Source organism: Calonectris borealis, unplaced genomic scaffold (genome assembly GCF_964195595.1).
Source record: "Calonectris borealis unplaced genomic scaffold, bCalBor7.hap1.2 HAP1_SCAFFOLD_150, whole genome shotgun sequence".
Taxonomy (NCBI): Eukaryota; Metazoa; Chordata; class Aves; order Procellariiformes; family Procellariidae; genus Calonectris; species Calonectris borealis.
Window position 1 is genome coordinate 3,752 of NW_027441536.1, and position 19,764 is coordinate 23,515.

General features: G+C 47.2%; 1 long non-coding RNA gene across 1 annotated transcript in view; it reads left to right on the forward strand.

Moving 5' to 3' along the window:
* The first annotated feature begins 1,794 nt into the window (after positions 1-1,794).
* The window catches only part of LOC142077087 (uncharacterized), a 35,131-nt gene continuing 17,161 nt past the window's right edge, over positions 1,795-19,764 (forward strand). The window contains exon 1 of the long non-coding RNA XR_012671540.1: positions 1,795-1,932. This is a non-coding gene — a long non-coding RNA (uncharacterized LOC142077087). The remainder of the gene's footprint in view (positions 1,933-19,764) is intronic.

Here is a 19,764-nt window from a genome sequence, read left to right on the forward strand (position 1 = left end):
GTTTTATTATGCATTAAATGCCATCTTGAATTTTGGTCTATTCCTAGTAATGTCTTGTGGGTTTTGGATGTGTTTTGTAAACGGCTTGGGTTCAAACAAATTAGTCAAGTATCTGTAAAGTCTTCTGTAAATGTTAATGGAAATGACTTCATAGATGTCGATCTGGATTATGTTACAGTTGAGAAAAAGCTGTGTATATGAAACAGCCCTTTAACAAAATGCTGAAACAAGTTGGTTGCTTTTGTGAATGAATGCATCTAAAACCAAAACCATGAGTGGTTGATCTGAATGATAGGTGCTTGAGGGTCCAAATCATTTACAGTCACTCCCTTAGACCCTGCTTGTATCTGTACTAGTGTGTAATAAAAACATTTGAACAAATACTACTTTAAAAAAATCAGCTGGCTTCAATAATTTGAAGATCCAGTTCTGCATAACATTTATATTACAATTTGTATGTTAAAAGGACACGGTCAACTGGAAAAAAACTGCAGGTTTTGCTTATTGTAGTTAACTTGCTTCCTATGAAGAAGTTAGTGGGGGGGAACATGAAGAGCCTAAGGTTTTGAGTGCCCAGGAATGCTCTTTTCAAGTAGGTTAACAGGCACATAAACAGCCTGTGATGATGTAAGGACTCCCCAGAACATCTTTTGGACAACTCTGTTTCATATAAGCAGCTGTTTTCATGCAACCTCAGCTGGCGTTGTGCTGCTCTTTACAGGGTTGGGTGAGTGGTGTTCTCTTTGGCAGTGTGGGCTTAAATGTGTTTCTAACGTATGTGTCAAATAATTACCTGTTAAACAGAGTGCCAATCTGGCTGAAGCCAATGCTTCCGAAGAAGATAAAATAAAAGCTATGATGCTACAGTCTTGCCAGGAATATGATCCAATCAAGTAAGTGTTGATAATGTCAAATCTGTTCTTTGAAGATTATGGAAAAATTGTAGAGAAGTTTGTTTTAACGAGAGAGACACGTGCATACCTTTTTCTTCTTTGCCCCAAACCCTTTTAGTTACATGAAGAAACCCTGGGGTCCACCTCCACCATCATCTGCTTGCTTTCGTTGCGGAAAACCTGGCGACTGTATAAAGAACTGCCCAACAAATGGGGTAAGACTGTGGGGGACTTCTGGTGTTCCTTAGCTTTTCAGTTTTTTACCTTGGCAGTTACGTAACAAATCCATGAATACTCATATTAAGAATTGTTTCTCTTGGGGTGAAAGACAGAGGTTCATAGGGCAATGTTGCAAAGCCCTTCAAAATCCAAGGGAAACCTGGCATTATAAATGTAAACTTTTCTTTTTTGTAGGTCATAGACATTAAGTATGTCCACAGATCTTGCTCTGTGAACTTTCATGCATATTTTTATATATTTCAATATTACTGGAAATGTTTCTGGTTTTAACTCTGTTTAATGACAGTTCACAGTTTTTAGTATTTCATGTAAAACCAAGATGTTTCTGTTGACCCCATCTATTGAATATTTGTGCTCTGAATTGCGCTTTGGAGGAGGAGCGGGTTTGTATCTCTTTTCTGAGGGGATGGTGAGCTAAGGGATATTTCACCCTTAAAGAACCTGAACTTAAGCCAAAGAATGGAATGAGTTCAAAACACTGCTCAAGCCTTTGGAACGTCCTGGCTATATTCATTTAGGAAAATAAGTATTTTAGTCGAGCAACCCTTATGCTGGGTAAAAGGAGAGGATTAAAGGCTTTTGCTGCTTAAAATAATCATTGAAATGTCATTTTAAGTGTGGGTCTTAAAAGGAGATATGTCTGCATTTCTTTTCTTAACAGGACAAAAATGTTGAGCCTGTTCCCAGAATTAAAGAGCACAGGAATTCCAAGGAGTTTCATGATGGAGGTGAAAGACCCCAATACAAAGGGTGCTATGCTGACAAACACTGGAAAATACGCAATACCAACTATTAATGCGTAAGTGTGGAATTAATTGGACTGGCCAAAAAGTGAGCGAGAGAAACCACGCGTGCATGTCTGAGTGGCTATGCAACCAAGTTGGCCAGCATCTGTAATTACGGGGCAGGAAGCACTGTCATTGTGCTTAACCATAGAATCTGGGATACTTTCGAATATTAAAATAGGGTGGTCCTGCTGTTCGTGCCCCTGGAAGTTGGTTAAACGTGTGGTATGCTAAGAATCTGTATTTCTGCAAAACATTTCAGTAGTGTTTGCAGTGGAGTCGTTCTCTCTGAAAGCTCCTTTTGCTTTTGGTTTATGTTTCAAAGGCTTCTTGCAAAATTTAACAAGTAGCTGTTGGGACTGAGATTTCCGCCCCCTCTGACTTTTATCAAATCCCATGTGTGAAACAGACTGAAGTTTTCGTCTTGCTATAAACTAAGAAAATACTGCTGTGTGCTGACAGGAGTGGCTGTTTTAAAATGCACTTGGTAGCACTTCTGTGTTTCTGTCATGGATCTCGTTTTGTAGCAAACAGACTTCTTCCATTTATAAAATGTAGTTACTCGGAGACGAACTTTATCCTGAGCCTGCAATTTACATTTACCCTCTGGCAAAGGAGAGGTGGGATTCATTTCTCTCATAGAAAATGATATAGCCAACTCTGGTGACTTACTGTGGTCTGCAACAAACGGATAGTTAGGCATTTAATCCACATTCTTCTCCACGGGAGAGTTGGTTAAAACCTTCAGAACTCAAGCCTACTAATGGTTTTTTGAGATGTCTATCAGGTTCCCGTACAAAGACAACCAGCATTACCAAGTCTTCTGGGCCCCCAAGGACAAGCAATACCCACAACTGGTAAGTAACTGTAACTTCAGAATTTCTTTAAAAAAATTACCTTCAGAGGAACTGAATGGGATTTCTTTCTTTTTCCTCTCCCCACTCCAAAAGGTCATCCAATGAGAGCCAGTCCAGTTCGCTCAGCAGGTGGCAGACCAGGCTGGGAAGTGTAAGTATTCTACAGAAATTCAGTAGATGACTCCTTGTCACCTGTTAAAAGAGGCTGTATAACGCATAACTTATACAACAGCTGATTTATAATGAAGCAAGTATGCACAGATAGTTGTGGAGAATCCAAGTGGTAATTAATTTTTAAATGGCTTCATTTGAATTGGCTTTTACAAAGGGCATCTGTGCTTCCACTAAGGTTATTTAAAATAAAACTCCGGTACATGACTGAAAACAGGACTCTGAGAAATGAACGCTTTTTGAGGAAACCATAATTGCCTATAAAAATTAAAGATAATTAAAGGATCAGATGGAAAGCCACCTTTTCCATTACTGGCTGAATAGGGCTGAAGAAATTGATTTCCCAATACGAATCAGCCTCCAACATTCTTTTTTTAACAACTTAGTTGATACTGCATGAGCAAATGGTTGGAAAAGTCAACACTGTTCTTTTATGACAATTTTGAATTTCTTCAATTTAGTCATCTCACATAGCCAAGACGCTTTCTCTCAGTTGGAGAGAGAGGAGTCTGTTTTACCTATTACTGCAGCGTCAAGCTAGTCCTTCCTTTCGCTATATGTTTGTTATAGACAGATTGTAAGAGTGCATTGTCTTTATAAAATCTTAAAGGTAAATCAAAAGAAAAACCAGGATCTGATATCTCCAATTCAGTCAGCAAGAAAACAACAATTCAGGGACAGGACCAGGCCAAATACCTCATGATGAGGCAACAACATAGGAAGCGTATGTGGAAGAAGTTAAAAGAAGTTCCAGAGAAGATTAGTTAATATCTGTGCAGTACTTGGAAGATCAGAAGTGTGATGTATTAAGTGTATCAAGGAGTGGCAGAGGAGCAGTGGGCACTTGGCCCACGGGAGATGGGAGTCTCTTTCAAGTGTGGGCAGCCTCCATCCACAGGTGCAAAGCTGAGTATAAGGAGAGAAGACTGAATGAACTGTTGGGGGTGAGGATGTGGAAGGCAAGTATGAGGATCAGGAAATGGGCGTAGTCTCTAATGAACAGAAAGCAGGGAGAAAAATGCTTAAGTTGGCAGGATGCCATTGGCCTCCCTTATCTAGGGAGGAGTTTTACAGAGAACAACGGAGACTTAAAGAGGAGGAAGTATTTGGCTCAATGAAGTTGCCTTGTTTTTCACGTTTGTATTTCAACAGCATATCGGACTGCAGTTACACTAAAGTGCATCTGACATAAGGAAAAATGACAGTGTTTTTTCCAATAGAATTTTTCGTTGCAGATAGTAAGCATGCATAACTAAAACAAGACAAATGGAATTGAAAAATGTTATCAAATTCCTCAATTTGCAGTAGCATTATGTCAGCAGCTGAAAGAAGCTTTGACATAAGCGTATGGAGAGGAGAAAAAACCCAAACCAAATTTGGGAGGAAAAAAAATGGGGAGAATGACTGTTTTGAATTAACTTCATTTCTTTTTTTGTGTGTTGTGGTTTTTTTCAGGTCCGAGTCTCCTTATAGTGCTTCACCTTACTCTACAAGTTCGTCTACCTGCTCCACATCAAGATCAGGTTCTTCCCGCACTCGCTCCTACTCTCGCTCATTTAGTCCTTCCCATTCTCGTTCCTACTCGCGATTGCTGCCGTATCCAAGAAGAGGCAAAGGGAAGAGGCGTAACTATCGTTCTAGGTCAAGGTCACACGGTTATCAGCGTTCAAGGTCAAGGTCACCCCCATACAGAAGATGCCATTCACGGTCAAGGTCTCCAGTATTTAGAGGCCAGTCTCCCACTAAACAGACTATACCTCAAGGGGAAGGAGGAAGGGAGTATTTTAACAGATACAGAGAAGTTCCACCATATGATCTGAAAGCTTACTATGGCAGATCACTTGACTGTAGAGATCCATTTGAAAAGACAAGGTACCGGGAATGGGAAAGGAACTACAGAGAATGGCATGGAAAGTTTTACAAGGGCTATGCTGTTGGCACTCAACCTCACCCTCCAGTAAACAGAGAGAACTTTTCTCCAGGTAGGTTTGGTCCACCTGGGACCAGACAAGAGAATTCACCATATGCTCGGGGACGTAGGGAGGATTATCCTGCTTGGCAGAGCCACCAAAATCACAATATAGCTGGAAATTACCCTGAAAAACCTTCTGAAAGAGAGAGCCATGGCATCAAGGATCCTACCAAATCAAAAGAGAAGGAGGTGAAAAATCCACTGGGAGATGGCCAAGGAAATAAGCATAAAAAGAGAAGAAAAAGGGATGAGGATGAAGGATTTCCCAATACTGAGTTGTTAGCAGGTGCGAGAAAACCAAGAGAGCCAGTTCCAGCAGAAGACGTTAAAATGGACTCCCTGTTCATGGCCCAAGCAGAGATGATGCCACCCCTGAGAGAGATGAGCCTATGGAAGGAGATTCTATGGTTTTCAAGCCGATGTCTGAAAAGGAGAAAAAAGAGAAGGATAAGCCAAAAGCAAAAATTGACAAGACAAAGCGGAAAGTAGAAGTGGCTGTTCCTCCTAAGACAGACAATATAATAAAACTAGCTAAAGCTTCCTCGAATGGAAATCTCCTCGAACGGAAGAGAGAAAGCAAGAAGAGAGAAGGGAAGAGAGAAAGCAAGGATTTAAAGAACCTGACTTGCTGCCCTGATATTGCTCATTTACATCAGTTATAGTGTTTGTGATTAAGTTTAGGGTTAGGGTTAGGGTTAGGGCTTAGTGTTACGGTGAGGGTTAGGTTTAGGGTTAGGGTTAGGGATAGGGTTTAGTTTTAAGGTTAGGGTTAGGGTAAAGGTTAGTGTTAGGTTTAAGGTTAGAGTTAGGGCTGGGGTTCAGGGTAAGGGTTAGAGTTTGGGATATGGGTTAGGGTTTGGGGTTAGGGTTAGCATTAGGGTTAGGGCTTATCATTAGGGTTAGGGTTAGGGTTAGGGTTAAGGTTAGAGTTAGGGCTGGGGTTCAGGGTTAGGGTTAGAGTTTGGGATACGGGTTAGGGTTTGGGGTTAGGGTTAGCATTAGGGTTAGGGCTTATCATTAGGGTTAGGGTTAGGGTTAGGGTTAAGGTTAGAGTTAGGGCTGGGGTTCAGAGTTAGGGTTAGCGTTTGGGATACAGGTTAGGGTTTGGGATTAGGGTTAGCATTAGGGTTAGGGCTTATCAGAGTTATGGTTAGGGGTTTGGTTAGGGTTAGGGTTAGGGTTAGGTTTAGGGTTAGGGATTAGTGTTAGGGGTTAGGGTTAGGGTTAGGGTTAGGGATTAGTGTTATGGTTAGGGGTTATGGTTCGGTTTATGCTTATGGGTTAGGATTTCAGTTTGGGTTAGGGTTAGCATTAAGTATTAGGATTAGGTTTAGGGTTAGGGTTGCAGTTTAGTTTTAGGGTTAGGTTTCGCGTTAGAGTTAGGGTGAGGTCTTAGGGTGAAGTATTAGGTTTGTGATAGCGTTAGGGTTAGGGCTTAGTGTTATGGTTAGGGGTTACATTGGGTTTACGCTTATGGGTTAGGATTTCAGTTTGGGTTAGGGGTAGCATTAATTTTTAGGGTTAGGGTTTAGGTTTAGAGTTGCGGTTTAATTTTAGGATTAGGTTTCGCATTAAGTTTAGGGTGAGGTGTTATGGTTACGGTATTAGGTTTGGGGTAGGGTTAGAGTTAGGGTTAGGGTCATTAGGGTTCAGGTTGGGGTTCAGGGTTAGGGTTAGGGTTCGGGATTACGGTTAGGGGTCGGGGTTAGGATTAGCGTCAGGGTTAGGGCTTAAAATTAGGATTAGGGGTTAAGGTTAGGGTTATGGTTGGGGTTAAGGTTAGGGTTATGGTTGGGGTTAGGGTTAGGCCTAGGGTTATCGTTGGGGTTAGGATTATGGTTCCGGTTTAGTGTTAGGGATAGGGTTATGGTTTCGTTTTAGGGTTAGGGTTAGCGTTAGGGTTAGGGCGTAGGGTTACAGTTAGGGATAGGCTTAGCGTTAGGGTTAGGGTTTGGGGTAGGGGATAGGGTTAGGGTTTAGTTTTACGGTTAGGGGTAGGGGTAGGGGTAGGGGTAGTGTTATGGCGGTGTCTTAAGATTACGGTTTGAGATTGAGTTAGCATTAGGGTTACGGTTAGAATTAGGGGTTCGGTGTTATGTGAGGGTTAGTTTTATGGTTCCGTTTAGGTTTAACGTTAGGGTTATGCCAAAGTGTTAGTGTTACGGTTTGATGTTAGGGTTAGGGTCACGGTTTGGGGTTAGGGTTAGCGTTAGGATTTTGTTTTAGGGTGAGGTTTCGCCTTAGGGTTAGGGTTAGGGCTAGGGTTAGCTTTATGATTCAGGTTAGGCTTAAGGTTAGGTTAAGGTTAGGGTTAAGTGTTCGGTTTAGGGTTAAGTGTTAGGCTTAGGGTTAGGGTTAAGTGTTAGGTTTAGGGGTAGGGTTAGGGTTAAGGTTAGAGTTAGGGTTAGGATTAGAGTTAAGGGTTAGAGTTAGGATTCAGTGTTAGGGTTAGGGTGAGGTCTTAATGTTAGGATTATGGTTTACAGGTAGCGTTAGGGTTAGGTTTAGGGTTAGTGTTAGCGTTAAGGTTAGGGTTAGGGTTTAGGATTGGGTTCAGGGTTAGAGATAGGGTTCGGTAGTGGGGTAAGCGTTAGTATAAGGGTGAGGTCTTAGTGTTACAGTTAGGGTTTACGGGTAGCATTAGGGTTAGGGTTAGAGTTAGGGTTAGGGTCATTACGTTAAGGTTAGGGTTGGGGTTCAGGGTTAGGGTTAGGGTTTGGGATTAGGGTTAGGGTTTGGGGTTAGGGTTAACATTAGGGTTAGAGCTTTATGATTCAGGTTAGGCTTAAGGTTAGGTTAGGGTTAGGGTTAAGTGTTCGATTTGGGGTTAAGTGTTAGGGTTAGGGTTAAAGTTAGAGTTAGGCTTAGGACTGGAGTTAAGGGTTAGAGTTAGGGTCCAGTGTTAGGTTTAGGGTGAGGTCTTAATGTTACGCTTAGGGTTTCCGGGTAGCATTAGGGTTAGTTTTAGGGTTAGTGTTAGGGTTAAGTTTAGGGTTAGGGTTTAGGGTTAGGATTGGGGTTCAGGGTTAGAGTTAGGGTTCGGTATTGGGATTAGAGTTAGTATTAGGGTGAGGTCGTAGTGTTATGCGTAGGGTTTACGGGTAGCATTAGGGTTAGGTTTAGGGGTTAGGGTTAGGTTGGGGTTCAGGGTTAGGGTTAGGGTTCAGGATTAGGGCTAGAGTTCGGGGTTAGGGTTAGCATTAGGGTTAGGGGTTAACGTTAGGGTTATGGTTAGGGGTTAGGTTTAGGGTTAAGGTTAGGGTTATGTTTAGGGTAGGGTTAGGCTTAGCGTTAGCATTAGTTTTACGGTTGGGTTTAGGATGGTTCGGGTTTAGGGTTAGGGATAGGGTTAGGGTTAGAGTTAGGGTTAGGTTTACGGTTAGGGTTAGCATTTGGGTTAGGGTTCGGGTTAGGGTTGGGGTTCAGGTTTAGGGTTAGGTTTCGGTGTTAGGCTTAGGGTAAGGGTGAGGTCTTAGTATTATGCATAGGGTTTACGGGTAGCGTTAAGGGTTCGAGTTAGGGTGAGGGTTTGGTGTTAGTGTTAGGATTGGGGTTCTTATTCTTGATCCTCTCTCTAGTTGTCTTTCTCTCTCTCGTTGTTTTAATTACAAATTATTATTATTATTATTATTATTATTATAATTATTGTTATTATTATTGTTGGTGTTATTATTGGTGTTATTATTGGTAATATTATGGTATTATTGGTATTACTATTATTACTGTTACTAGTATTACTATTATTGCTATTATTATTTTATTTCAAGTATTAAACTCTTCTTATCTCTACCCGTGAGTTTTCTTGCTTTTGCTCTTCTGATTCTCTCCCCCATCCCATTGCTGGGGGGAGGGCGAGTGAGCGGCTGTGTGGTGCTTAGTTGCCGACTGGGGTTAAACCATGACAGGGGTCCACCACAAAGATGGTTGCCATTCTGTCATATCCTCTGAGCTAAAACTGGCTCATCCTGGGACATGGTGCCCCCCACGCACGCAACCTGCAGTCCAGAAGTACCCCTGAAAAGACCTCGACGGCCTGCATTAACACACCGGCATGCACTTCAGATGTAAACACTGCCAAGTCATCTCTTATTTGCAACAGATACAGAGGACCAAATTCTGCAAATCTAGCCTTACTTCTACTGAAACTTTCCTTACAGACAGCTCATCTTCTCTTTTTGTAAACTGTAGTGAAGACCTGTTCTAGCGCAAAGGCTTGAACCCCGCCTACGGTGAAGAAGCCCCAGTTTTCTTTCCTCACTGCTGTCTTGCTTCCCAAAAATCAATCAATACCAAAAGCTCTGTGTGAACATTGCATAAAAAAGCCAATTGCAAATGCTTTTACTTGCTACTAGTTTTGTCAGGGAAGGAACTAGCTTCTCCCGCTAGTTTTGCTACAGTTGCATGACCTTTAAAGACGCCACTTCTTACCTTTGCTACGCCAATACAGCCTCACAGCTCAGCAAAATCATACTGCAGGTAGGAAACCTTCACCATACAAAGACAGGCACGCTACAGGAATACGTCACTCTCAAAGAACAGACTCTTGCAACCACTCCTCCCTTTGCTTAGCAAAGTTTAGGGCGTGTTAGAAAACAACAACAACAACAACAAAGCAGGGTTCTCTCTCACATTTTACGGAGCCCATGATATCAGCTGTTCAACATTAAGTCCAACTCCAGCCTGAACCCCAGAATAAGAAATGCCATCTTAAAATTTCTGGAAAAAGGGAGGGCTTTGAAGCGGCAAGACCAGAGAACGTTCACGAAAGCACCATCATGGAAGTACACATCCCTTATCACAGACCAACTGCACGGTGACCTAAGTGAGTGACGTTGTCTGCTCATTTGCAGCTCAGGGTCTCTTTTTTCATTAGCGCCGAGCACGTAGGTTGGAATTGGAGCTGAGAAGAAAACCATATGCAGTCAGTCTGGTCTCGTTCAAGTTCACATTTACTAGGAATCACAGCAGGTCCCATCTGTCTCTCCAGACCCCACCACCACTTCTGTGCAGCGTCCCGAGGAGCAATAAGCGCAGAACAAGAAACCTTCCTTCAAAATAAGGCCCACAGCCTGCTCTTTCAACAGGACGCACAGAGCACCAGCTGAGAACAACCTCTGCTTTAACTATGCCTAGCTCCGCTGCCTACGTAAGGAGACCAGCTCCTAAATGATCCCTAGCCCTAAAACCACAGATCTTCCCTAGGGCAATGCTAAGGAAATACCAGAGCCCAGGGACACCTGGTCACTCAGCTTCAGTTGACGGGGAGAAGGACAGTGGACTAGAAAGAGAAAAATATGATGAGAGAAAAGATAGAGGAGCTGAGAGAGAAAGAAAGGTATGGGGAAAAGGCTAGAGAGCTGGAGAAATCAAGAGAAATAGGGATGAGGAGCCCTGCAGAGAGATGGAGGAAGAAAAAGTAGGGTCAAGGAGCAGGACAGAGAGGCAGAGATGGGCGTGGGGAAGGAGAGGAAGAAGGAAGGGGGGGCTAGGGAAAGACAGGGACAGGGAGCAGGACGTCCAGATGGAGAAAGAGAAGGAAGGACAGGGAGCAGGACAAAGGGACTGAGAAATAAAGAGAGGGTCAGATCCTGATGGAGACCAAGAAGGGGGGAAAAAGCCAGCAACGGGCTGGAGGACAGAGACAGGGGAAGAGGAAAAGAGGACCGAGAAGCAGAAAAGAGGAAGAGAGAACAAATAAAAGGGAGAGCCAGCTGGACGGGGCAGGGGAGTACAACAAGAAACGATGGGACAGGCAGCGGGACAGAGAAATAAAGACAGAAACGATGGGGACAGGAAGCAGGGCAGAGGGACAGCGAGAGGAAAAAAGGGGCAGGGAGCAGGACAGAGGTAGAAGAAGAAGCTGCAGGAACAGAGGGGGAGAGAGAAGAAAAAGAAAGGTAGGAAGAAGGATGGGGGCAGAGAGGGAAAGACAAGGAAAGGGAGTAGGACACAGATTGTCAGGGAAAGGCAAGGACAGGGAGCAGGACAGGGCGATACAGAGAGAGAAGAAAGGCACACGGAGGCAGGACAAAGGGAAAGACAGGCAAAACTAAGGGACGGGGAGCAGGACACAGAAGGAGGTAAAAGAGCCTGGGCTGGGCAGCAGGACAGAGAGATGGAAGGAAAAAACAGCACTGGGCTGCAGGACAGAGATGGAGTGAGAAATAGCCGCGGCAGGGAGCAGGACAAAGTGAGGGCGGGGGGAACCTGAAAAGGGAGTAGGACAGAAAAATAGGGTGGGGGAGAGACAGGGAGCGGGAGAGAGAAGCAGAGAGAGACTTAGAGGGCCAGGGAGCAGGGCAGAGAGATGGAGCAAGAAGGGGAACAGAGATGGGCGGCAGAACAAAGGGAAGGAGAGACAGGAACGGGGAACAGGGAGCAAGACAAAGGGACAGGGGAGGAAAAAAACAGTGACGGGTGCAGGACCGAGATGGAGGAATTTAAAAGAAGAGGCCAGAATGACAGCGAGAGAAAAAAGGAAGAGGGGGCAGGACACCACTGGAGGACAAAACCAGCTGTGATGGGCAGTGGGACAGAGAGACGAAGAAAGGAGAACTAGAGAGCGAGAGAGAGAGGAAAGAAGGCACAGCCAGCTGGACAGGGGGGTTTAGTGAGAAAGGGTGGGGCAGGGAATGGGACAGAGAGAAAGAGAGAAAAGAGAAAAAGGACAAAAGGACAGCAAGAGAAAAAAGAGGACAGGGATCTGGACAAAGATGGAGAAAGAAGCAGCAGGAAAAGAGGAAGAGAGGCAGAAAGAGGGAGCCGGAGGCAGGAAGAGAGAGAGAACTAAGGGCTAGGGGCAGGATAGAGATCGCAAGAAAACCTGCGGTGGGCAGAAGAAAGGAGAGGGAGGAAAAAGGAATAGGGGCAGGGAGAAGGACAGAGTGACAGACAAGAATAACAACAAAGAGAAAGAGAGAAACAGGGACAGTGAGCAGCACAGAGGGATGGGGAAAGAAAGAGAGGTCTCAGAAGCCCTGCAGAGAGATGGAGGAAGCAGGGAGGGGATGGGTCAGGGAGCAGCAGAGAGAGACAGAAGAGAGATGAACAGGAAGAAGGACAGGGACAGTGGGATACAGCATGGAAAACCGCAGTGACAGTGAGCAGGGCGGGGGGGGAGGCAGAGAGAGAGAGAAGCAGAAGGAGGGAGAAGGGAAGACAAGGACAGGGAGCGGGACATACAGGCAGAGAGAGACAAATCACGACAGGGAACAGGCCAGAGAGACTGTGAAAAACAGAGCGGGATGCAGACCAGGACAAAGAGACAGAGAAGAAACAACAGCAATGTGCTGCAGGGCAGAGACAGAGGAAGGCAAAAAGAGGGACAGGGAGCAGGAGGGAGGGGCAGCAAGAAAAAGACAGGGGCAGGTAGAGCGACAGGGAAAGAGGGACTTGGAGAAGAGAGGACGGGGAGCAGAACACAGCAACAGAAGAAGAGAGGTATGGGGAAGTGAAAAAAATGACACAGAGGGAAATGGGAGGGGGGGGGCTGGGAGGGACTGCGATGCAGAAGAGGGGTGACACGGCCCCGAGGGGCTGGGACTCACCGCAGCTCCCGCTCTCTGCACTGCCAGGCAAATGTTACAGTTCAAGCACTTCTTTCTCTGTCCGTCTGTCCTCTCCTCCCTTCCTCTTCGGTAGATCCACCTGCGTGCCTGTCCTCACCTCAGCTGGGCCGCAGCTGGAGCAGAGCCCGCACCTCCCAAGACCAACATGGCTGCCCAGCAGCCCCGTGCCCCAGGCCTACAGCTCCCGGCATGCCCCGGGAACCAACATGGCCGCGCCGCAGCCCGTGCCCCCGGCCTACAGCTCCCAGCATGCCATGGGGCGCGGCTTCCTGCTGCCTGGCCTGAGAGGCGGCTCAGGGCCACGCCAGGGCTGGGGCGCTGCTTCCTGGATCCCGTGGCAGCGATGGGCACAGGGACAGGCTGCCAGATCCCGGGGCCAGGTACGTGTGCGGGCTGTCAGGGTCACCCCTGCCTGGTTTTTCCCAGCGAAGCCCCAGGAGGTGCCGAGGCTGCAGCCCTGGGGCTGAGGCTCCAGGAGCCGGGCATTTCTGCGGGCGCTGCTCCCTGCCAGGCCCCACCGCCAGCTGCCGGCTGCCTGGGGCTTCTCCCCGTTGTCTCCAGCTCTGCTTTCCGCCCGCGCCGGGGGCTCCGCAGGACATCTTGCCCACTCCCCGCCACCGTGCTGACCCACGTCTGCAGCTCGTCTGTGGTGTCCACGTCAGACAGCTCATTTGGGGGTGGCAGGTCTCTCCTGAAGCACCCTGGGAACGGGGACAGAGCAAACCCCATCCCTCCCTTCCGATCTTTGTCCCCAGGGAGACCCAGTGGAGACGGACAGTGCGCTGGAGAGCGTCCTGCAGGGAGGTGACAGCCGTTGGCAGAGAGGTGCTGAGAGCCCCCTGACAGCAAAGGCGTCCGGTGGCCGCAGAGCAGCCCAGGTGAGCTGTGAGTTCCCCCGTGAGAGACCCTGCTCCCAGGGAGCACCTCCCCATAGAGCAAAGGCCGTATCCAGCCAGCTGGTGCTGGGTACGGCTACCCCAAGGGGTCTTCGCAGGGGGGACGGGGTCATCTGCCTGGTGGCTCTGACACAGACATGATGAGCTGAAGCCCTGTGGCCATGGCTGGCCGGTTCAAAGTCTCCGAGTGCCTCCGCCTTTCTCCCCAGGAGTGTCCAGCCTGGGCACTTTTTCAGGGCGTGACGGATGATGTGAAGATGGATGCTGGTGCTGTCCTGGTGGATCTTCCACTTGGGCACGGTGGGCACCCCCACTTCAGAGTTGTGGTGTCTGAGATCTGGGGCCACCTGAAGAGAGAGACCTCCAGGGAGTTTGTGTTCAATGTTTTGATATCTTGGGGCTACAATGTGCTAGGGATATGGGGCGCTAGGGTTCCAGCCTGCTAGGGTTATGGGGTTTGAGGGTTATGGGAGTTTACGCGACTTAGGATTAAAGCATGTTATTGTTATGGTCAGGATCTGGGTTTGCAAGCGCTGGGTTCCTGGGGTTAGGTTGGTTTTGCCTTATGTTGTGTTCTGGGTGGTCTTTTTTTTGGAAAGTCCTTTTGTAGCTTGCTTGCATTTTTAGGGTTTGGATAGGGGTCTTTGGTTTTTGTGTGATGTGTCTTCTGCTTGTTTTTTTGCTGTCCTTGTGGTTTGTGTTGCATTTTCTGTCTTGTAACCACCATTTGTGGTCTAATCTGTGTGACCGGGCCGGGCAGTGTCACTTCTGTTGTGGTCCAGCTCATTTCCACTGAGTCACTAGGGAGGTGGTTAGGTATGGAGGGCTTGCAGTTTGTGGAGAATGACTGCCAGACGACCGACAGCCACTTCTGGGGTGTGGGAGGAGTTCGGGTCCATAGGTAATGACTGCCGGAGGACTAAGTGTACTTCTGAATTTGTGTGGACTCCCAGAGTAATGGTGGGATGCCACCAGCGGCACAGAAGGACAAGGGCTTCCCCAAGGGTACATGGCTTGTTGGTTATTGCTTTTGAGTAAGCAACTGAGTAATTTTGAGTAAGTCTTGTGAGGGGTAGTGGACTCAAGGGGAGACCTTGTGTTCCTCATCAGTGCCTCAGGGGTTTCCTGTCATTTTTTGTTTGTTTGCTTTTTGTTTGCTGTGCTGAATTTAAAAGGCTTATTGTAGCTCTTTGGATTTCTGTCCTTAAAGGAAGTCTCTAGGATTTCTACCCAGGAGCGAGATGTCCAGAAGGGACTGTCCTTGTACACTGATGTCAGCCTTCCGCCTAGAGCACTGTCTGGTGGTGGTGTATTTTAATGGTAAGGTAACTCAAATGCATCTTAAATATACAAGCTTTGCCGTTGTTCCTGCTATGCCTGGGGGACGATTCTCAGCAGCTCATGAACAGTGTGTTCTGCTGTGCTTTACCCGTTAGAAATAATCTGTCACCAGAAATGTCTTCCTTAGTGCCTGCACAGAGCAAGAACCTCCAGTAGCAAGGGCATGCTGACCCTTGGGCAGCTTCAAAGCGACGGATAAATGTAAATAGGTTAAAAATCCAGTCCTATGGTAGCAGTGTGGGCGTCAAAGTTCACCTGACTCTCCACGCTGACTCAGCCTGTCACAATGTTTTGCGGGTAAGGGTGGATGAAGTCAGTATAAGCAGGTGTTGTAACTGGCCAGGCAGTTCATCTAAAGAAACGAAACGTTACCTTTGCTTGGAGTGCCATGCCTTTAGATATGGGGGTGTATTGCCTTTCCTTCCCTGGTGTGAGCACAGAGAACTGAGAGGTGTTTCCATCGGGGGGCGGGAAAGCCATCCAACAGTCATCACAAGCCTCAGGGCATGTGGTCCTTGATGGAGGCGTAAGTGCTTGGGACAGTTTTACTTCTAAGCCCTAAGCCTAACCCTAAAACGAAACCCTAAGCCTATCCCTAAGCCTAAACCCGAACCATAATCCTAACCCCGACCCTAACCCTAACCCTAACGATACCCTAAGCCTAACCCTAACCCTAGCCCCTAACCCTAACATTAAGATAAGGCCAGGAAGCAGGACACGGCGATAGAAAAAAGAGAAGGAGAGGGAGCAGGAGAAAGAGATGGAGAGAAAGGAAAAAATAGCAGCAGGCTATAGGACAGACAGGGAGGAATTAGAAACTACAGACAGGGAGAGAGACAGAGAAAGAGAAAGCAAAAAATAGTGATGGGCTAAAGGCAGAGAGGGAGGAGTTAAAAAATGGGGGCAGGGGACTGGTCTGTGGCCATAAACATAAATGGTCATTGGCTTCTTTGACTGAACTTTCCATGAATGCCACAAGATACACTCAAGCACCCTGAGATGTCCCCTCCCTTTGCCGGCCCTGCACCGCGGGCAGCCGAGCGCCACACGGCCAAGCCCGCTGCATCTGCCCCAGGCTGTCTTGCCCTGGCTGGCTGCTGACAGGAGGGGACACCAGGTGGTGACCGTCTGGGGGGTGACAGGAGGGACACCAGGTGGTGACAGCCTGGGGGGTGACAGGACACCAGGCGGTGATGGGCCCGGGGGGTGACAGGAGGGACACCGGGCAGTGACAGGCCTGGGGGGTGACAGGAGGGACATCAGGTGGTGACAGCCTGGGGGGTGACAGGAGGGACATCAGGTGGTGACAGCCTGGGGGGTGACAGGACACCAGGCGGTGATGGGCCCGGGCGGTGACAGGAGGGACACCGGGCAGTGACAGGCCTGGGGGGTGACAGGAGGGACATCAGGTGGTGACAGCCTAGGGGGGTGACAGGAGGGACACTGGGCAGGGACAGGCCTGGGGGGTGACAGGAGGGACACCAGGCAGTGACAGGCCTGGGGGGTGGCAGGACACCGGGTGGTGACAGGCCAGGGGACAGCAGGGAGACCAGCGGCCCGGGGTGGTGACAGGCCCGGGGCTGACGGCCCCCCCCCCCCCCCTCGGGGGCGCTTGGTGTTAGGATGAAGAGCGCGGGGCCGCCACGCCCACATGACGCGGGCCTTTTGTCATAATGCGCTGGGTCACGTGAGGTGCGGGGGGTGGGTGCAGTGTGCCGTTGCGTGTGCACAGTGACACGCTCGCAGCGGCCCGTACGGTTGTCGGCCAGGAAGGCCATGGCGGAGCGCCGCAGCCTCTGAGCGCCGCCGGCCCGCTCGAGCTCAGCCTGCGCTGCTTGCCCTGGCCTCCTCGGTGGAGGAGGAACCGCCGCGGGCCCTCACCTGGCACAGCGGCCGCGACGCTGTCTGCCGCGGTAGACGCCATCACGGAGCAGGCACCTCCTGGCCCCAACCACGTCGTGCGTCCACTACAAGTTCGCCTCCAAGCTGAACCATGACATGGTCACCTTCAACGGCCTCCACATCTCCCTGTGTGACCTCAAGCACCAGATCATGGGCTGCGAGGAGCTGAAGGCGGCCAGCTGCGACCTGCAGATCACCAACGCCCAGACCAAAGAAGGTGCGTGGGGGCGGCGGGCGCGGGGCCTCGGGCACCGCCCGGCTGGCGGCGTCGCAGACCACCCTGCGTCGGCCGTGGCCTGTGGGAGCCGCGCTCTGCTCTTTGTGGGTCATCCCCACGTAGCGTGAGTCAGGCTGGGGCCCATGCCGCCAGCATGCGGCGGGACCGGGAGGGCAAGCGGCGCTGGGCATTAAGTGGGGTGGGAAGCCATAATGCGATTCGGCCACCATCGGTAGCTGTGACTTGTGTTGGGGGCCTCACAGAGCTGTTCTTCTGTAGTTGCTGTTGTGACAACTACCTTCAGATCTGTGTTGTAGACATGGAGCTAGGCGTAGAAGAGTACGTGGTTGATGTGTGACATACGGCGCTTACAAAAGCTTTGGTTTCCTGGAATTCTTCTAGGTAAAATGAGAAGGAAATGTGGGAGCATATCTTCTAATAACCAACTTGCCAGATTTCTTTGAAATGTGGTGGAGAAAGCTGAAAGTGATAGAAATAAAAGAGATGGCTAATTTGAAGAAAAGAAACCACCTGGATTTGGTGAATTTCGTGACTTAATTTTGACTTCAACTTGTTTTACTCCACTGCATTGGAAAATGGGTTTTGCGGCTGTTGCAGAAACTGCCCACTAGCAACATTTTGGATCAGGAGCGTATCTGTGAGTTAAAATCTGTGCAGACCCTTGAAAGCCGTCTTGCGCATGAGTGTTCTCCGTATCTAAATTATACTTTGGAATTTCTTGTTAATATAACTTCTTTTCCACACCAAAGACATGGTCATTCAGATGCTATTGAGCATCATTTCATCATTCGTTTCTAACGGTGGTTTTTTTTCCTGTACTACATGTTAACCGTATCAGGGCAGTACTGAAGTTTTATGGCAGAATGTTTATGGTGGATATACGTAAGAAAAGTTCTTAGAGACATCATAAATTCTTTTAAATCTAACAAATGGTGCTTGATTCTTAGAGATGATAATGGTTTCGTATTACTTAGTAGGATATTTCAGTTTGGTAATCTGCCATCTCGATAAGTTTGAATGTGATTAAAGACTTTGGGATGTGACTTTTCAGAAAAAGACTTGTAAAGTGTTTTCATTCCTTAAACATAACATTACATTTTTTTTTTTCCCCCTGTGGTTCTGTGACACTCTTACAACAGGCTTTTCTTTAAAATGTGTACTAGCGTTTTTTTTCCTCTTCCTGTTTCATGTGTTAAAACTTAAAGAGAGTAGTATGTACACTGCGGTAACTGTAACTTCAGCCCTAGCCTTTAAAGTGGTTGGACCTAAAGCTTGCTGTTTGTCTACAGATACTTAAACTATTTTCAGGAGAGTGTCTGTGAAGAGCCTTAACAGCACAACGTTAGGGGTCTTAGGGATGCCACCTGACAGGGCTTGACGAGGTATACAGTATCTTTGGTTTTCAGACCATTGTTCTGATTCGCTCTGCAAAGGTAAGGGCTTTGAATATTTAAAACTGTAGGCAGATTACAGGGGATGCCTGCTGATAGTGCTTTAAAATATTCAGTCCTATCCAGCTTGTGTAAGTATAATAGAAAAAGCATTCTCATTGGAGAGATCTTTGCATTTTAAGCTTACTCAGTCCAAGTGTCTCAGGTAGTTGGTTTTTTTTGTTTGGACCTTATGTAAAAGGTCAGAAGGCTTTCCTCCTCTTCAGAAGACTAACAGGGTGTAAGCCAAGGCAAAGCATGGAGAGCTTCAGGCACACGCTGTTCCTGAAAGGCTTTTCAAGGCTGTCTTCCTAAGTAATTTCGTTTGGGCCTCTCTGCTCTGCAAAAAGGGAATCGATCGAACGAATTCACGTCCCTTTGGTTAATTCAAACTAGATGATTAGCTTAAGAGGGGAGATACCACTTGAGTTTGAGCCAATTCTGCCCTACTTGTGAAAGCAAGCTCAAAAAAACCCCAAAATGTCTGTGATCCAAATTCTAGCACTGCCAGTTCTGTTTCCATTTAAACGTAAAGCCCTGAGCAGCTGAGAAGTGTGGTTGTTGATGGATTAAGCTCCAAGAAACAGGCAGAGGCAGCAGGTTCTCTTCTGTGTTCTGTCAGGCTTGAGCACTGGCAGCACAGGTGACTGGTTTTTAGTTAACAGCTATGAAAGCAATGGCGCAGAGTTCTCGTGCTTTAGCTAAGTGCCTGTTTGGTGGCAGGGCAAGCTAGTCAGACTTTAGAATCTGGTTTAGGCAGGTGAGACTTTGCTGTGGTTTGTTTTTCTCCAAAGATCTATGGGTTTTGTAGCCTAACGGAAGCAAAAGCAACTTTAAGCTAGGTCAGGAAAGAACCTCGTGCATTAGCAGACTCTCCTTTAGTGACCTTTGAGTCCATTTTGCTGTTGGCATTCAAACTGTTTTAAAAAAAGGAAAAAGATTTTGCTGCTTGTGTTTGATTCTCAAACCCCAAGATTTCTTGAAATATACTGTTAGTGTGTTGAGACGATGAAAGCGTGATGTTACATATAAAATTTTGCTTTTGTATCTGTAAAGGGATTCTGCGAAGTGCTACGTAATTACATATGAGCATGCATTCTTACGAATTGACTGATGTTTTTCTCTGTATTTACGTTGTTTTCAGAATACACAGATGAGAATGCCCTGATTCCTAAGAACTCATCGGTAATTGTTAGAAGAATCCCTGTCAGAGGAGTTAAAGCTACCGGCAAAACCGATGTTATGTAAGTATCCATAAAGCATTGTATTCTTTGTTAGGGGTTTCAGTGTGTTAACTTTTTTTATGGATATTAGTTTACAGAGGCGTTCTTTCTTGTTAAAGCTGCTGTTAATTTTTGTTGGCATGGGGTAGATTTTAATGTGTCTGTCCGAAAGTGGACTTACATTTTTAGGCCTGCTGGGACATGGGGTTCGAACTCCAACCATGGTAACTTTTAAGATTATTTGTTGC